Source organism: Lissotriton helveticus, chromosome 3_1 (assembly GCF_964261635.1).
Source record: "Lissotriton helveticus chromosome 3_1, aLisHel1.1, whole genome shotgun sequence".
In the NCBI taxonomy this organism is placed as follows: domain Eukaryota; kingdom Metazoa; phylum Chordata; class Amphibia; order Caudata; family Salamandridae; genus Lissotriton; species Lissotriton helveticus.
Genome location: NC_136061.1, coordinates 206438824 through 206458152, shown reverse-complemented (window position 1 = coordinate 206458152; position 19329 = coordinate 206438824). Strand labels below are relative to the sequence as shown.

Genomic DNA, 19329 nt, shown 5'->3' with positions numbered 1-19329 from the left:
ACTCTGAGCTAGCTGGCACACAAAACTTAAGTCTAATATCGTCAGTAAAAGACCTAGTTAACCTCAGTCCTACGTCTACACTACTGAAGATATTATTCCAATGCGCAGAGCATATTGGGAATATAGGAACTACACTACATGGCGCCCAACGTTTGGTAAGGCAATAAAACTAACGCAAGGCATTAGAGTAACTCAGTCGTGCTTTTTCACACAGACCCTTTCTCCCATAAATACTCCAAAGACGTCTGGAGTGGGTCAAAGGTTAAAAATCCGCCAAACTTAGTAGGAGGAGACTCCTATGTATGGTTTTTGGTTTATTCAACGTTGAAGGATACAGTGTTCCAAAATATTGTGCACCTAATCTTTGTTTCCTTGAAAACTTGATCTGCAACAAAAAACCTTCCTGTCAGTAAAATGTCAGACAATGAAGAAGATAGGGAGACAGCTAGATTAGCAGCTCAACTCCTAGCGGAAGACAGAAGTCTCCTACAGCAGGACCCAGATGCAATAATCATCCCGGTCAGCATAAGAAAAACTATAACACTTAAACTTATAGAAAATGGACTAACACCAAGAGGTGGTACAGTCATATTCGTAATTGAGGCACACGAATATCGGCAGACAGAGGTATTCTATTCATGGATAAACTTTCCAGCAGCAAACGCTGTCACAAGAGTTCCACTATTACAAAATAGAGGAACCTCCGGATGAGTACACTCCTTTCGAGGAGGTGGAAATCCCATTAAAATACCAAGAGCACCTGCTCTGGTTTAAAGGCGCCCTAAAACATAATGATCACATCACCAGGCTCGGTCCACTAGGTAGACCAGGAGCAACGTGGCCGGTTCTAGCCAGCTACACACCACATCCAGACATTGAAAAAATGTCAATACCAGAACTTTTAGTACAGCTAAAACAACTGATTAAAATACACAGACAATTAGTCCAATATGTAATGCGGACTTCAATAGTCCAACCAGCTATTAAAATTCCACAGCAGACCCCTCATCAGGGGAACACAAATAAAATCACACCACAGAACATACAGTCCTGTCTAGGCAAAGTACCCATTAAACGGGAACAAATTCCATTCTGGTTAGCACAAAAAATCACTCAAATAGAGGCAGTATTTCCGGATACTACACCTACTGAGAAACACAGAATTCTGACTATCTGCCTTCCAATGGGGATCGCACCACATGTGGAGGAAGGACTGTGACACTTGGGGCACAGTCTTTGCTTCCATTTACACAAAAACACATGGTGTCCCATCCATGTCAGTAATACCAGATGTGCTAAAACAGATTCAAAATGAATACGGTCCAGAACCTGCTTTAACTCTGGGTATGAAATTACTGAAAGACTTCAAGCAGGTCTCAGCTTTATTGCTATCCAACATAAAAGGAAAACCAGCATCTGTGACGATCCGCCAGAAGTTGAAAGAAACAGATATAGCAGAACAACTATTTGAACTTGCCAGAATCATAGAAAAATCCTATGAAGAACTAGTAAGAGATAGTTTGGGTGGGAAACCAGTGAAACCCCAACTAACTGAAAATCCTGAAAAGGTATTTATTAAAAATAATCTAACCTCTCCAAAAAAAGAGCTGGGATGGAAATAAACAATCCACTCCCAAAGAAAAAAGATTCCAGTCCAGAGGAAGGTCTCCTCGGCGGAGAGTAAGATCTCCGGACCAAGGACACAAGTCTCCCCAGAGGGAGCCCTCTGAGAAAAAGTACAACCTTAGAAATAGGGATAATTTGAAGAAACCTGATAGATATCAAAATATTGATACACGTCCATCTCGATCTTTTCAGACTTCCTCGCAGAAATCGGAAAGAAGAGGACGGTCAGAACAAAGGGAAGAGCACTTCAAGTCCAAAGACAAGGAACCTGCTCATCAAAATAAATAGTTACAATTCCCAAAGAAGAAGGTAGCCAGTATTAAAGTAATCAAACATGCCGAGGATCCTGAGGACACAGCTGAAAAACGGAGTGTGGGCTCAGACAATGCTAGACAGCGCAGCAGAAGTGAGCATAGCTCGCAAGATGCTGATGAATCATCTGGAGACAGTGGACACGAATGAATTTATTCAGGTGGAAACTGCAGACACCAGAGTTAGCAAACCTCATAAAATATACGAAATAATATTACGTATAGAGGGAGATAAGACTAGGAAAATAAGGGGTCTATTTTGGGATAATCTCTCCAAAGGCTATGACATCCTTTTAGCTGAAAAAGACTGGCCACCGGAGTTTGTCAGGGAGTGCCCTCATGGCGAAGAAATGATTATGCCTGCCTTCTCAAATCACATTCCAATTCATAAACAATATACACTTGCAAGAAAGTGGGAAATAGCCCAAGCTCCTGCATTATATAAAAACCATGTGGGATGGGATGAGGACTCTTATCCTCACAAAATCCAGTTAAAATCACAACCAACTGCACAGAGGCAGTACCCAATTAAGCAAGAAGCTAAAAAACAGGTCAGCGAGATCTTAGATCAACTCGAATACCAGGGGGTGATTGAAACATGCACCTCACAAATGAACAATCTTTTGTTTCCTGTCTCCAAACCAGATGATTCATATCGTCTAGTTTTGGACTACAGACACCTTAACTCATGTTGCAAAACCTTTGCAGTACAAAACTCACACAGTGCAGCACTAATGAATAGCATAGTGCGCAAAAAATACAAAACAACATTAGACATCTCTAATGGATTCTTTTGTCAAAATATAGCACCTGAAAGCAGATATTTGACCGCTTTCTCAATAAATGGCTCGCAGAAAAATTTCTGTCGTTTGCCACAGGGGTTCAAGAACAGCCCAGGATTATTCTCAGCGAGAGTAACAGAGTTACTACAACTGTATGATGATGAGGCATTATCTTATGTCGATGACATCTATCTAACAGATGATGACTTGGATACTCACTTGAAAAGAGTGAACACCATAATACTTGTGTTCGCAGCGTAGGGTTACAAATTCAACTTCAAGAAGTCAAGAATTGCCCATCTGACTGTCCTATTTTTAGGATATGAATTATCAAGTGAAGGCAAAACCCTGGCTGACAATTTCTTAGAGAAATGCGCTGTAATCCAAGCACCAAGAACGCTGAAAAACTTACAATCAATTCTAGGTTTCCTGAATTTCGGAAGAACTTACATTCTAAATTATGCAGAGAGAGTTAAACCTCTCTATGACCTAATAAGACCAAATTTTAAAACGATCAATTGGACTCAAAAACACACAGAAATTTTGAGATCATTGCAAACAGACATGTTAGCTAAAACAAAATTGCAAACACGCGATAACACACGCAACCTTGTGATTCGGGTCATCCCAGGAAGATGCGGATTCACATACCTAACCTCTAATGAGGGAGAAACGGTACCGATAGCTTACAAATCACATTTGTACACAGAAGCTGAAAAAACATTCAGCATTAAGGAAAACATTGTTCATGAGGTTCAAACGGCTGTAGCAAGAGAAAGAGACCAAGCTGACGGCAGACGGATTACAGTCAGAACAGCAGAATCGGCCTTTGAGGCATTAACAAGCCCATGTAATTTACCTACTATGGCATTAAATCCAAAATGGATCCAATGGAAAAATTCTCTTGCTACAGACAGAGTGAAATACTATTTTGACCCGGAAATGAAAAAATTAAAAAATCTAGAATATGAAAGAGAATATCCTCTGCCAATCGACATTCTGCCCATATGACAGTACGCCTGTGTAATATATACAGACGGACATGCACAACCCTCGGTTTGGGGAAAACAAGCCTATAACGCCACATGCGAAACTGTTAAATACGTGTGGCGCGAAGATAAATTGAGACCTCTGGTAACTAAAACACATTCAGTGGAAAATAATTCAGAACAACAAACTGAAATAATAGCGTTAAAAATGGTGCTAGATAATGCCGATCGCGAATTCCCGACACTAATAGTGTGCGATTCGTATTACTGCGTAAAAACATACAATAACGACTTGCAGAAATGGGTTCAAAATGGTTACAAAGATGACACAGGTGCCACAATAAAGCAAAAATCGCTTTGGGAACAAGTAGTTCTTTTACAGAAAGAACTACCAAAGACTCACGTGATACATTCACTGAGTCAGGAACGTGATGGCGTTCACGTTTCAGGGAATTCATTGGCTGAGACAGCCACAGCGGAAGCAACTAAATCGGCTTCCGTAGCTACAAAAAAGCGTTCAGAAAAATACATTGACGGGGAAATAATGCTGGCGGTGAAAACGCCATCAAAAGGCGACTGCTCAGCGCTACCCGTCACTTATACATACATAATCGATGCAAACTCCGTTCCTTCTGCTCAAATCCCTGGAGTGGGGGATAGAGTAATTCCAAACATGAACATGAGAATATTGTTAATAGCAGACGCACATATGGGTGAGGGTCTTAGACACCTTAAGCTAAAGGATTCTCTGGAAGAATTGCAATCCACATACTGGTGGCCAGGAATGAGCCTGCAACATCACATTTTTGCAAAAAACTGTCCAAACTGCAACAGAGATCGCAGTGGCGACCGAGACGGTGTTTTGCCATGGCGTTTCGCTCAAGATGGGATTAAAACAATAAATATATGAACCCCAGTATGATTAATGCGCCAAATTAACATAAAGAGACTATCTTCACTTAAAATATAGACCCCAGCTCTCGGCTGACGTCTGAACTGTTATAAAAAGATTTGCGAGTCTATAATGGCATATACGCATGGGGCATGCTACATTCCGACCATTGCCCTGCTTTTAGCTCTCGAGCTTATGGGGGGTGCATGGCCAGCATGGGCATTGCATTGCGGGACTCTTATCACTTCCTTCCTGAGGGAAACGGGATGGTGTAAAGAAAAAACCAAGGCATAGAGCAATCTATAACGGCAAAGGTATTAGGTTCGGGAGCTGGGTGGGTCAAACATTTAATAAGTGTCCAACGTAGTCTTAATAATCTGCCAAGAAATTCTCTGAGAGGTCTCAGTCCGTACGAACTATTGTTTGGGACTAGAATGTTAATCCAGGACCTCGATAGTCAAACTTCAGTGGTTAAAGAGAAATGCTTTGATATCAAAGACCGTTTGGCAATTTTACAGGACTTAAACGAAACAAGAAAAGACCTGAGCAACATAAAGTTTAAACAACAGCCAACAGCCACTGAAGAAAAACCACCTGTCCCAGCAAGGCCTGTCTGGATTCCAAAAAACGGGGATCTGGTCAGAGAAAAAATAGCGGTAAAGAAGGAATTTGGGCCTTCTTACAGAAAAGCAGTACCTGTCTTGGCAATCAACGGGACAAGATCAGTTGTATTACCGCCCCTTGCTGGTAAAAAGGAGAACCGAGTTGTATCCATCGACCTGGTTAAACCACAATCATGTGGCCGATAATAAGTAGTAGGCCAAGTGGACTCCCAAGAAACAGCAGAACACCAAAGTTTGCTACAAACACAGAGGTTCAAACTGAGAGACTAATCACATTTGATAAACCTACAGTGAATCAACAAGGACTATGCAACAAAGCCATGGAACTTAAACCTCTTGAAACCCAAATCCAAATCTTACATCAAGAAACACCAGTCTACAATGATGTAACCACTGACTATGCTAATGCAACAAAGAAAATTCCAAAAACAAAAAGAAATCCAGAAGCAATTGAAACAATTGACAGAACTGCATCAGGCTATTTCATCAACTTCGATGACTTTTCTGAGGATCCGAGCGAGCCTGAGGAACAGCCGACAACATCAAAGACAAAGCAAAAGAACTCTTTCATCAACTACAAGAAACCTATCTGATTTCTCCATGGATTGAATTTTGGATGGCACAAGGTGTATTTGTCCTCATACTTTGGCTCATCCTGATACTATACTTGGGACATTTTATTGAGGGAAAATATGTTACAATGGACACAGCAAGTCAGAAAATGAACTTGGTCCTGAAACCACACAAGTCTTCACACATCGAGAAAGGAGAACTTTCTTCAGTAAACTTCACAGCCAATCCTATACCCGGTGAGGTAGCATGGGACAAAACTGATTACGAAATCTATGGCCCTGTTGAGCTCCTGAAGTATCCTCATCAATTCAAGATTTCATTAAGTGACTTTGTAAAATCAAGCACATTCGCTGATGATTGGGACTTTGAAATTATTAATGATATGATGTCAGACCTAGTGATGTCAGCTAAATTTACAGAACATGATTATTTACAGGGTTCATCTAATTATGACCAGATGTACTGTTACAACCACTATGGTAACCATTATTTGCATAAATCTGCTAAACCTAGAAATGTTTTTAATTTTAACCAATGGGAACATTGTGCAACTCCACCTAAAGGCAGTTCAAAAAATTTTTTTGAAAAATGTCCATATTTTTCAGGGTTTAACACAAGTAATGCAGAAACGTTTTATTTCAAACTGTTAAATAAGACAGGAATGAAAATCATGCTTACAAATACTAAATTAATCTATTCAGAATTGTTTTTTGACTAAATGAATACATTCGGTTTTGATTTCTGGAACAGTAACATTGAAACGAAAACAATCTGGGGTACAAGAGATTGGCAGGTCAAAGGTATAGAATCATTGTTTAGAGCCTGCATGATCCCAGAACAAATTATATATTTTGAATGATACAATTCAACAAACAACATGTTCTGGCCTAGCCAAAATTAAAGACTTAAACAAACCGTCTATTTCAAAACCAACACCTGACAGTAATAACACTACAGATGATGAGATAGACGTATCCCATATTTTAAACCAAAACAGAACACACCCTGATTGGAAAAAATGGTTGATCTGGCCCACAGACACAAATAACTGTCAAGATAGATTCCTGAACAAAAAACAGGGGTTCACAATAACCAGGCCAGACCCTAGATACTCCCAGAGACAACATCCAGGGATTATAACTACATACAGTGTAGGGAAACTCTGCCTCGAATGGCTACGAACATCCACACTGGCAGAAATTAAGCAACACTTGACTTTACTTAAAGAAGGTGCTGACTTGCGTGATTTCATTATGGGACCACGCAAACAGCGTCAAAAACATTTCATAGCGGCCTCTATATATGCAGCTTACAACGAAGCTTGGAAAGTAACTCAAATTGAAACAGCAGAGAAAATACGGGAAATTGACCGTGTTAATTTGGAAAAATCACTTTCTGTTGTGGACAATGGGTTAATGACTCTGTCTTCCAGAAGTCAAGTCAAGTCAGGATTTATATAGCGCATTACATACCCATAGGGTCTCAAGGCGCTTGAGGAAGGAGGGGAGGTTTACTTATCCAGGTTTTAAGTTGTTTTCTGAAGGCTAGGTGGTTTTGAGTAAGGCGGAGGTGGATGGGAAGGGAATTCCAGGTTTTGGCCGCTAAGTAGGAGAAGGATCTTCCTCCCATGGTGGCTTTGTGGATGCGCGGAACAGCGGCGAGGGCTTGGTTGGACGAACACAGCTGGCGGGTGGGGGTGTAAAAGGAAAGGCGCGTGTTGAGACAATCAGGTCCAAGTTCGTATAGGGCTTTGTGTGCGTGGGTGAGGAGACGGAACGTTATTCTCTTGTTGACGGGAAGCCAGTGAAGGTCTTTCAGGTGAACGGAAATGTGGTCTGTGCGGGGGATGTCTAGTATGAGTCTTGCTGAAGCATTTTGGATGCGTTGGAGTTTTTTCTGCAGTTTTGCGGTGGAACCGGCGTAAAGGGTGTTTCCGTAGTCCAGACGGCTTGTAACCAGTGCGTGGGTGACCGTTTTTCTTGTTTCGGTGGGGATCCAGCGAAATGTTTTTTTGAGCATGCGTAGGATGTTGAAGCATGAAGATGAGACGGCGTTGACTTGTCTGGTCATCGAGAGTGAGGAGTCCAGGATGATGCCCAGGTTCCGTGCGTGGTCCGTCGGTATGGGGGCTTTTCCTAGGGCCGTTGGCCACCAAGAGTCGTCCCAGGCGGAGGGGGATGAACCTAAGATGAGGACTTCCGTTTTGTCCGAGTTCAGTTTCAGACGGCTTTGCTTCATCCACTCGGCTACTTCTTTCATCCCTTCATGTAGGTTGCTTTTGGCGGTGGTTGGGTCTTTGGTGAGTGAGAGGATCAGCTGGGTGTCATCAGCGTAGGAGGAGATGATGTTGAGGTTGTGTTGACGTGCGATGGTTGCGAGGGGGCTCATGTAGACGTTGAAGAGGGTGGGGCTGAGTGATGATCCTTGCGGGACGCCGCAGATGACTTCGGTGGCCTCTGACTTAAAAGGGGGGAGGCGGACTCTCTGAGTTCTTCCAGCGAGGAACGAAATGATCCAGTCCAATGCTTTTCCTTGAATTCCGATGTTTCTGAGGCGTTGTATCAGGGTGCTATGGCAGACTGTGTCGAAGGCTGCGGAGAGGTCAAGGAGTGTTCGAATGTCGTCTGTTGCTGCGATGAGGGCGGTCTCGGTGCTGTGTTTGGCTCGGAAGCCAGACTGTGAGGAGTCGAGTGAATTGTTGGTTTCGAGGAAGGCGGCGAGCTGATTGTTGATGGCTTTCTCAATGACTTTGGCAGGGAATGGGAGGAGCGAGATGGGGCGGTAGTTTTTGAGTTCGGTGGGGTCAGCTGTGGGTTTCTTCAGAAGGGCGCTGAGTTCGGCGTGTTTCCATCTTTCTGGGAATGTTCCGGAGTTGAGGGAGCAGTTGATGACGTCTCGGAGATGGGGTGCGATAATGGAGTCTGCTTTGTTGAAGATGTGATGGGGGCATGGGTCTGTAGGGGATCCTGAGTGGATGGAGTTCATTAGGCGAATGGTGTCTTCTGTGGTGATTGGGTTCCAGTCGAGAAGGATATTCGGAGGAGGTACAGGTTCGGAGGTGAGAGGGGTGGTCTGGTTTAAGGGTTGGTTGTCAAAGCTGTTATGAATGTCGGCGATTTTGTCATGGAAGAATGAGGCGAGGGAGTCGCAGAGGACTTGAGAGGGGGTGATGTCGTTGGAGCTGGCGGTAGGGTTGGTGAATTCTTTGATGATGTTGAAAAGTTCCTTGCTGTTGTAGGCGTTGTTGTCTAGTCGGTCTTTGAGAGCTGATTTCTTGGTTGTCCGGATTAGTTGGTGGTGTTTGCGGGTGGCGTTTTTGAAGGCGGCTTGGGTGATAGTGTTTGGGTCTTTTTTCCAAGTTTTCTCAAGGGAGCGACAGAGCTTCTTGGATTTCTTAAGGTCATCGTTGAACCAGGGGGCGTTCTTGCTTCCTTGCTTGATTTAATGTTTTTTCAAGGGTGCGAGTTTGTCGGCGGTTTGGGTTAACCATTGTGTGAGGTTGATGGTGGCTTGGTTAGGGTTCGACGAATAGGCAGGGAGTTTCTGAAGAAGTGATGTGGAGATCTGGTCGATGGTGATTTTGTTCCAATTTCTTCGCAGAGTTGGTTGAGGGTGGTTGTGGGTCGTGTTCTTATTGTAAATGAAGTGGATGCAACTGTGGTCCGTCCAGTGGAGGGTAGTGGTGTGAGTGAAGGAGATATGCTTGCTGGAGGTGAAGATAGGGTCGAGTGTGTGTCCTGCGTAGTGGGTGGGGGTGTTAACAAGTTGTTTGAGTCCGAGATTGTTGAGATTGTCCAGGAGGGTGGTGGTGTTCCTGTCGTTGCTTTTTTCCAGATGGAAATTGAGGTCTCCCAGTAGAATGTATTCTTCCGAGGGGAGGGCATGTGGCGTGATGAAGTCAGTGATGTCTTCGCTGAATTGTGTACGGGGTCCTGGGGGTCTGTAGAGGAGGGTGCCTCTGAGTGTGGTCTTGGGGTCGGTGTGGATCTGGAAGTGGAGGTGTTCGGCGATAGCGAGGTTGTCTTCTGAGCTGGTTGAGACGCGGATGGTGTTCTTATGTACCATGGCAATGCCTCCTCCTGTCTGATTGGTGCGATCCTTACGGATGATCTTGTAGCCGTCCGGGATGGCTATGGCGATGTCTGGAGCTGATGAGGCATTCATCCAGGTTTCTGTTAGGAAGGCGATGTCCGGGGAAATGGTGTCGAGTAGGTTCCAAAGGTCGATGGCGTGTTTGTGAACCGAGCGGGTGTTGAGAAGGATGCATGTAAGGTGGTTGTTGTTGGGTCTCTGTTTGGTGTTTGTGCATTTGGTGTGGGTCTTGATGCAGGTGAATTTACAGGAGTGGCAGGTGAAGGGTCCATGGGTGTGTCCCGGTGCGGCTTGGGCACAGTTAGGGAGTCGGCCGGGGTTAAGTGCTAGGAGGGTGGAGGCCTCGTATGTAATGCGGGGGGAGTGGGTGATGCGGGGACCAGGGGGTCTGGCACTGGGCGCGGTCCAGGCGCGGACGGGCGTAGACGGGCTTACCTTTGGCGCACCTTCGGCGCGGCCGCAGCACGTGGACGCTGCGCGTTGGGACATCTGTCTTAAATGGAGAGTGGAGGGGGGCGGAGCGTGGGAGAGTCGGCTGGGAGGCGGGAGCGGGGAGGAGACACGGCCACAAGTAAACACCACAACCAAATGGCCGAAATCGAAACCGGGGCACAGCTGGAGTGCGAGCAGAGGTACAGTAGCACATAAAACACAAAAACACTTTTAGGCTGTTTAAGCGCTGGGATGCCTCAGGGTAACCATGCGCTATAGAAATGTGTAATCATTCATTCAATCATTCATTCATTCATTCATTCATAAAACACAAAAACACTTTTAGGCTGTTTTAAAAATCGCCGCAATGCAAGGCCAATGATCAATAATAAAAAATGAAATTCTAACGATACCAGGCGCTATGTGCAATTCAGGCGCTGTATCAGGGCAGGCAGCGCTGTATCGGGGCAGGCAGCGCTGTATCAGGGCAGGCAGGCGATGGGTCAGCAAGGATCAAGGCGCTGGTAGGTTAGGCAGAGAGCGAGGGGAGCGACCGCAATGGAGCAAGTCCAGACGGTCACGAAGAGAAAGAGGACGGGCGAGATTACTCTACCAGTGGGTGGGAGGGTCGGCTGGGAGGCGGGAGCGGGGAGGAGACACGGGCCACAAGTAAACACCACAACCAAATGGCCGAAATCGAAACCGGGGCACAGCCGGAGTGCGAGCAGAGGTACAGTAGCACATAAAACACAAAAACACTTTTAGGCTGTTTTAAAAATCGCCGCAATGCAAGGCCAATGATCAATAATAAAAAATGAAATTCTAACGATACCAGGCGCTATGTGCAATTCAGGCGCTGTATCAGGGCAGGCAGCGCTGTATCGGGGCAGGCAGCGCTGTATCAGGGCAGGCAGGCGATGAGGTCAGCAAGGATCAAGGCGTTGGTAGGTTAGGCAGAGAGCGAGGGGAGCGACCGCAATGGAGCAAGTCCAGACGGTCACAAAGAGAAAGAGGACGGGCGAGATTACTCTACCAGTGGGTGGGAGGGTCGGCTGGGAGGCGGGAGCGGGGAGGAGACACGGGCCACAAGTAAACACCACAACCAAATGGCCGAAATCGAAACTGGGGCACAGCCGGAGTGCGAGCAGAGGTACAGTAGCACATAAAACACAAAAACACTTTTAGGCTGTTTTAAAAATCGCCGCAATGCAAGGCCAATGATCAATAATAAAAAATGAAATCCTAACGATACCAGGCGCTATGTGCAATTCAGGCGCTGTATCAGGGCAGTCAGCGCTGTATCGGGGCAGGCAGCGCTGTATCAGGGCAGGCAGCGCTGTATCAGGGCAGGCAGGCGATGAGGTCAGCAAGGATCAAGGCGTTGGTAGGTTAGTCAGAGAGCGAGGGGAGCGACCGCAATGGAGCAAGTCCAGACGGTCAGAATATATTCACTGGACAGTATTGTATCATCTGCAATCGATATAATAAAACAAGACTTACTGATGTTACAACACGGTCAGTCCCAATTGCGTTCTATTGTACAGCTTGGCTGGACGTTACAAAATCTGCGTTCAGGCTACGTGCCTTGGCGTTTAATCAACACAACGTCATTATTCACTATCTTTAACCTTACTGATACACAAATCAGCTTGGCACAAAAGGGTGCAGAGTATACAATTCTGAGTATTGAAAAACTCAAGAGATTACCATTGACAATGTCAGAATGACCTGTCATTGAATGGATAATACATGGAATCATAACTATTCCGATAACGACTTTCCAATTTCGATACTGCCAGAAATATATACAGGCAGGCCAGTATGAAAGGTTGGGTAAAGGATACATTAAGTCAACATGGAACTTGCCTTATACACACACATGTTATAGTAATACAGGACAGAGTGTATTTCTTAGTAGTAACAATTGTAAAAAATCACTAAGTGGTATACTTCTGTGTCAGGGTATAAGTTTACATGGGGCCTGTGAGGGGACTTCAAATAACCTTTCATGTCACCAGCTCGGCACACCTGCAACAAAAATAGAACCATTCTTTAGAAGACTTTCTAACGGGAGTTACATTCTAATTGTAGATCACAGATGTTGTGGCTTACTGCCAGGAAAACCTTATCTAGTTAGCGTGAGTTCCATGGTCACTTGCTGTGAGCGAGTATTGTTCCCAAATGAAACTCCAGACAGGGAGGGAAAAATTTGGCCCAGTTTGAATATCTCTTCTATTCGAATTGATACTTTAAGCAGAATGAAGACTGTGCTCCTACAGACGCCATTTCACTTGACGTCATCAAAAGAAACGTATGATCTCCAAGTTGCAAGGACAACGGGAGAGATACATGCATTGTTATCAACAAATTGCCCCCTACACTTCGCAGAAATGCTAAGCGAAATCTTAAATATTTCTGATACAAATGGTATCGCGAGTGTATTTAAGTCCGTTTTTTCGGGACTGTTAACCCCATTCAAAGCAGTCCTGGGTATATTTCCCAATTTCGTCCATTCTGTCTTTGGCGGACTTCCACTCCTGTTGGGACTCGTAGCAGGCATCTTATTTTTGCTTCTCCTGCTTCGTTATGGCAAGCCATGTCACAGACAAGACTCCAGCAACAATGGAAGAAACGATCTTAGCTATACGCTATCGGGACCGCATAACTAAAGTCCTTGGATTAGCCCGGCTACGAGATCTAAATATGACCTGGTTTCTTTCATTCAGACCCATATGGCAGAATTGTGTCTTACCTGTATTAAGATGCGTGCTATGCGGCGAGGAATGCGTGTTGGACACATGTCTTGCACTACAATCAGAAGTACCATTGGATGCAGATACTTTGTTGGGTCCAGTAAAGGCTCACGCATTGTGATGTCCCCAGCGGCTACCAATCCTAATGACGGCATTCGTGGAGACTTCACCACTACGATTGAAGGGTAGTGAAGTACAAGATGAGAGCAGCATCAACTAGGTACAGCCTTCTGTAAGCAATGCTGATCAGAACATCACTGAAAGCGAACATGCACACCACTGCATGGTAGCGACATTTTCCAACTTGGTCGAACTTTCACCTGAAGCGGTAAACTGTTTGTTTTTTTTAAAATCTGTCTGAAATTATGTTTTCACCAGAACAGAGAGAGTGACTATAAGTAAACGTGGACACAGCGTTCCCTGAACTATGAATTTGGCCTTCAGTTTTAAAAACAAAGCTACTGAAAAATGTTTTTCCTTCTTCACTGAAAACAAAAACTTTTTTCCAAACCCAAAATGTTTACCTTTTGGCACTTATCTTCTGCTTAAAGTAAAACCATTCCTAGAGAACAGAACTTCTATTTTTAGGAACTCTAGAGACAATAATTTACCTCAGCCTCTAGCACATTTACGAGTAAATGTATTTATATGTGATGAAGTGGTCTCGCACTTTTTCTTCTGTATTAAGAGCCATTTCATGTGTTATTTTCGCAAATCATTCATGCTGTGATAAATTGTGCTTCTTTTTTGAATGATTACACTGCTTGAATGCATACAGTACCAATACTCAATTTCGTGTATTTCGAATATGCCATTTTTAAATGCAGACAAATGTTTTTTGGGGTGGTTCAGTATACACATACACTTTTAGTTATGTTTACTATTGATTAGGTTAGTAAATATGGACATGAATTCGTGGAGTGGGTGTAGTGTGTTTATATAGGGACATGTATTGATACTCCAATTTCTGACCCTTGTCCGGTTATAAATCACTAATATCCATACAACGGCACAGAAACCCGTTTCATAAATCAGTCATAGCGCATGCTGTCACATTAAGCAAGCACTATTCCTCCAGCCCCCTAGAAAGCACACCAAGTTCTCTAAACAAACCAAGCCTCCAGCAAACCTGGGAAATCCCCGCTGCTATTGTTTTGATTTCGTTCGAGAACTCCTGCAAAGAATGTAAGAACGACCAGTTCTTAATTGACGTCTTATGACAGCCTCCAGCGTTTCCAGCCCACCTTCGCGGGTGACTGGGATACTGAGTCCTGAGAAAGAGATACCAGCCCTCTTGCCTTCTAAATCCCAGGTACTGAACTGACTAACCCCTTACAGAGAAATCTTGAGTCAGACTCTTAGCAAACCAAACTTAACTTAAACTGCTACTTACTCCTTCCCATGTATTAGGCTTAGGTCAGGTACACCGGGGTAGGCGTAGTTAGAAGCAACAGTTGAGTACGATTAGTCAATGTATATATGTATGTATATCTTTTATCCATTTTAAAGTAACATATGGCTAAGAAACCATATCGATGCTTTTACAGTATTATTTTATACTCCTGCTTTTACTGTATGCACTTTACTTAACTATAAGTATTACAATTGTAGCGATTCATTTCTCTTGTATGAGAAAAGAGACTGATCAATAAATGACACCTTTTATTGAAAACGCCCGTCTCTTCTTTATCTGCAAATCTGGTGAAACTAAGTACGCACGTATTGACTGAGTAAAATAGCTGTCTTTTGTTTTCACACGACTCTAGAGATATACTCTTGATCAGGGAGAGCAAAGTTGTCATGTTCTATGGTTGTCAGAAACTAAATCCCTTCTTGTCTATCCAGGGAGGTTAAACTCCTCCTCGCTTATTCGAGAAAGTTTCTAGTGAACTCTGAGCTAGCTGGCACACAAAACTTAAGTCTAATAACGTCAGTAAAAGACTTAGTTAACCTCAGTCCTACATCTACATTACTGAAGATATTATTCCAATGCGCAGAGCCTATTGGGAATATAGGAACTACACTACAGTGTGTATGCCTGGTGAAAGTGTGCACTGATGGCTTTTGATGTGTGTGTGTGTGCCTGTTGTGGGTGAGAGTTGCGCTTTATGAGTTGCATTGCGTGAGTGAGTGGCGTTTTGTGAATGAGTGGCGTTGGGTGGCTGAGTGGCGTTGCGTGGGTGAGTGGGGTTGCAAATTTCCATGTGTGTGTGATTGTTAAAGAGTACACGGATATGCTGGGGTCCAGCTGGAGGGAGTACACAGACATGCTTGTGGTTAAGAGTGGCACTGCGTGGCGGAGTGGCGCTGTGTGGGTGAGTAGAGCTGCGTGGGTGAGATTGGCGTTGCGTGGCTGAGTGGCGTTGCGTGGCTGAGTGGACTTGCGTGGGTGTAATTTGCGCTGCGTAGGTGAGAATTGTGCTGCGTGGGTGAGAGTTGCGCTGTATGAGTTGGGTTGTGTGAGTGAGTGGCGTTTTGTGAATGAGTGGCGTTGCGTGGCTGAGTGGGGTTGCGTGGGTGAGATTGGCGTTGCATGGCTGAGTGGCGTTTGTTCATATTAGCCGTTTTTTGAACAAGAAATACTTTCTTTAGGTGCTTGAAGCAAATGGAGGACAAAGAACTAACTGTGACTCTCGAGGTGCATTTCATTAGTGCGCACTGTGGTTACAGCAGAGCCGGGAAGCGAGGCAGGGCCTGCGGCCCTGAATAAGTGACGGAAGTCCAGTAGCATGTGGTTACAGCAGAGCCGGGAAGCGAGGCAATAAAAGGGTGCACGGATTAAGCGAGGCAGGGCCTGCAGCCCTGAATAAGTGACGGGCGTCCAGTAGCATGTGGTTATAGCAGAGCCGGGAAGCGAGGCAGGGCCTGCGGCCCTGAATAAGTGACGGTAGTCCAGTAGCATGTGGTTACAGCAGAGCCGGGAAGCGAGTCAATAAAAGGGTGCACGGATTAAGCGAGGCAGGGCCTGCGGCCCTGAATAAGTGACGGGCGTCCAATAGCATGTGGTTACAGCAGAGCCGGGAAGCGAGGCAGGGCCTGCGGCCCTGAATAAGTGACGGCGGGGGGCGGGGGGCGGGGCAGCGGAAGCCTTTGATCGTAGCTTCAATTTTGGATGTGGCAGCGAAGCCTTTGATGTGCCAAATGCTGGTGGCAGGGGGAAGGATCGTGCAAGCTCGTCCACGAGGAGCTTGTCACGTGATTCTATTTCTCCTGAACTGTTGGGAATCCGGCTTGAAGAGAGCCAATCAGCTGCCTGAATGATTTGAATAAAATTTATAACGCGCAAAAACAATAACCCGCAGGTATCAAGGGGCCTAACAATCACATCAAAATTAAAACATCCATCCTTACACATAGAGCCTTTGGGGAAAGAAGCAGATCAGCGACATAAGGGCTCACCCCTGTTTTCTATTTCTGCGAAATAGAAAAGGGGCGAGCCCTAAAAACACTACTTTTTGATGACCAATGTAAGCATCAGGCAGACGTGTTTGAACAACAAGGTACAATGTATGAACATTGGTTGTCAGCTGGAGTAGCAAGATAAATGAACATGCTACTGAAAGAGACTCGTTAATAAGTACAAGGGAACCCAAGAATCAATAAGGACCAGGGAACAAATGTTGCTACAGTCAATGAATAGAAAACAATGCTCTGGAGACAAGAATAATGTCCAGGAGTAATCACAAATGGATATGTAGTACAACTTTAATAAAACATATATATATGTGTGAAAGATTAACCCCACTGGGGTAATACTCAATGGGTGATCAAAACATGAAAACAAACAGGCATGAGACATTAAATGACCATCAGTTGTATCCAAAATGGGGGTCACTTATTTACATCAAGGAGAACACTACTGCACCAAGAGTGTTTAAGGTCGATGACGTTTTGGTCCATGATTAATGGATTATCATCATCAGGACTTCAAAATACATGTCTCATTAGATTTATTGGTGTGCAAAGAATACATTTCATCTTATGTATAATTAATAACACCTGTGGAGGAAATTGGGAAGAAGAAAAGGGGGAAAATAGCTAAAGCAGAACTCAGACACATGTACCAGTTTGAGCAAGAGAATGCAGCGTGATATATGTGATAAGCATGCCTATAATAGTGTAATTGCCCTATAGGCAGTGAAAAAGCCAAGAAGCCGCACCAAAACTGGACTAAATAGGAATATAGACCAAGTCCTAGGTATACCGAACTTGGTATTCTATCATGCACCGTGCATAGAGCGACTGAAAATACTGTGCAATAAGAAAATGATATGCCTATCATAGCGTCAAAAGGACGACTGATAATACTGTGCAATAAGAAAATGATATGCCTATCAAAAGGACGACATGACAGGGTTTAATACACGTGATCAAACAAAGGTAGTAAAACGGAAAAACCAAGTTAAGCACCGTAACAATCGTACAATTTACAAATAAACCAGTAGTAAGAATTAAAACGTACCAAGGTAGTATTTACATAGGCAAATATAGGCACAATCTGCAATGTGGAGAAGTATGTAGCCTTCATGGGGAAAGGTCCCACAGAGAGCAATCCTCAATCCCAGGTTTGGGAAAGCTACAGGAGGAAACACATGGCTTAGAAAGGGGGAACACAATGTCCTCACTAACCCGGGGAACAACGAGTAACACTTACCAGCAAGTATCAGTGAAGCATTGATGGAAGCCTCCAACCACAACAGTGAGTCGATCAAAGGAGTGAGTGAAACTGGTTTATATGTGTGAGAATAGAGGAGGGACTAAATCAGCAACGGTTTTGGCCATTTTGGAATACAGATTATGGCTGCGAGAATAGAGGAAGGACTAGATCGGTCATCGTTATGATGTCGGCCATATTAAGCAGTTCAGGGGTCATAATAATATGTGACTATGCAGCATTTCAGTGAAAAGTAAAAAAAAAAATACTGAGGAAATTAGGCGTACAGTAACATAATTTCTAGAGGAAAATATTGTTAAGTTAGCCTTTTAGTTCATACAGGATGGTAGAGCAATATTTAAAAACAAAAACCAGACTAGGCAAAAGCTATGCAGTCCCTCATAGTGACAATGATTCTGAATCATGGAAGGGACAATATGACAGCACGAATCCCAATATTAACAGCGGGTTTGAGCTCTATATCGACTGAACGGATCAACAAGACCAGATCAGGTGGGCGTTCTTTCTCTTTTTTGGGCCCGAAGCTCTAAAATCTTTTACCTGAGCATATGAGATGCCGCACTTCAGAGAACACCTTTAGTGCCTTCAGAAACCCCAATATGATCTAATGTTGGTGGACCGTTATTCAGTCTACTCCTCTTAGCTGTGTCTTAATTCACCTAGCGCCGGGACACTCCTTTTTGACACCACTGTTTTGCGCTTTATAAATGCATTTCATTCATTCATTATAAAACAAATAATGTGTAAGGTGCAGCACTACTGTAAAGCAGCTTTCTGGGTTTTGTTTCTTTATCAGTATATAATTCAAATACAGGAACTCGAAGTAATTTCTGCAATACACTGAACCTCTGTAACCCAAGAGGCTTTAGTCTGTTTTTTTTTACAATAATGTCCATCTATACATTAATATGCAATGATATCAACGTGTAACCTTTTTTATTTGCCCACTTTAGAAGCCAGCGTGAAAGATGCTCATATTCGTGCGCGTACCAACTAAAGAGGAGAAAGTTGTCTGAAACAGAGCACGACTAAGCAAAAGTAGTGAAAATTGATGCATCACACCAAGAGGTGTATTAATGTGAGACAGAGCACCATTCCAACCCCCTATCTGGAAGGGTAGGCTGAGGGGGATATTCAGAAGGACTTATCTCCGATTTATCTCCACCTTAACGCATCAAAAGTGAAGATTGAATTAACACTCTATTCACAAGCTGGTGCAAACTGCAGACATTGCCGCCATTACTGCCCCAAAATTTATCTCCACGGTGGACACCACCAACTAAGCCCAATGAGATGCAGAGTAGGCGCTCCTGTGCAAAAACCCACGAAAAAACCACAACACCACTTTCACGATGAACTTGCCAGATCTGCGATGCGAACCAAAAACGGGCGATAAGCCTCTGTAGCAGCAGGGAATTAACACCTGCCTTTTGCTGATGTTAAGCAGGACGACTACCTGCAGCATAAAAGGGAATCCAGCCAAGAGCCACACCTGAAGACCCACAGATGCCATGGAGACAATGATCATGCAACGCGAATACCCATGAGGGCCACAACACCCACCTCAACCACACCAGGCCC

The 19329-nt window shown here is 44.2% G+C and overlaps 1 long non-coding RNA gene across 2 annotated transcripts in view; it reads right to left on the bottom strand.

Annotated features, from left to right (window-relative positions):
- LOC144824480 (uncharacterized) overlaps positions 1-17844 on the bottom strand; it is a 950201-nt gene extending 932357 nt beyond the window's left edge. The window contains exon 1 of one of the 2 annotated variants that reach the window (XR_013608971.1): positions 17728-17844. This is a non-coding gene — a long non-coding RNA (uncharacterized LOC144824480). The remainder of the gene's footprint in view (positions 1-17727) is intronic. The other variant, XR_013608972.1, reaches the window with a different exon arrangement.
- Between the last annotated feature and the right edge of the window lie 1485 nt (positions 17845-19329).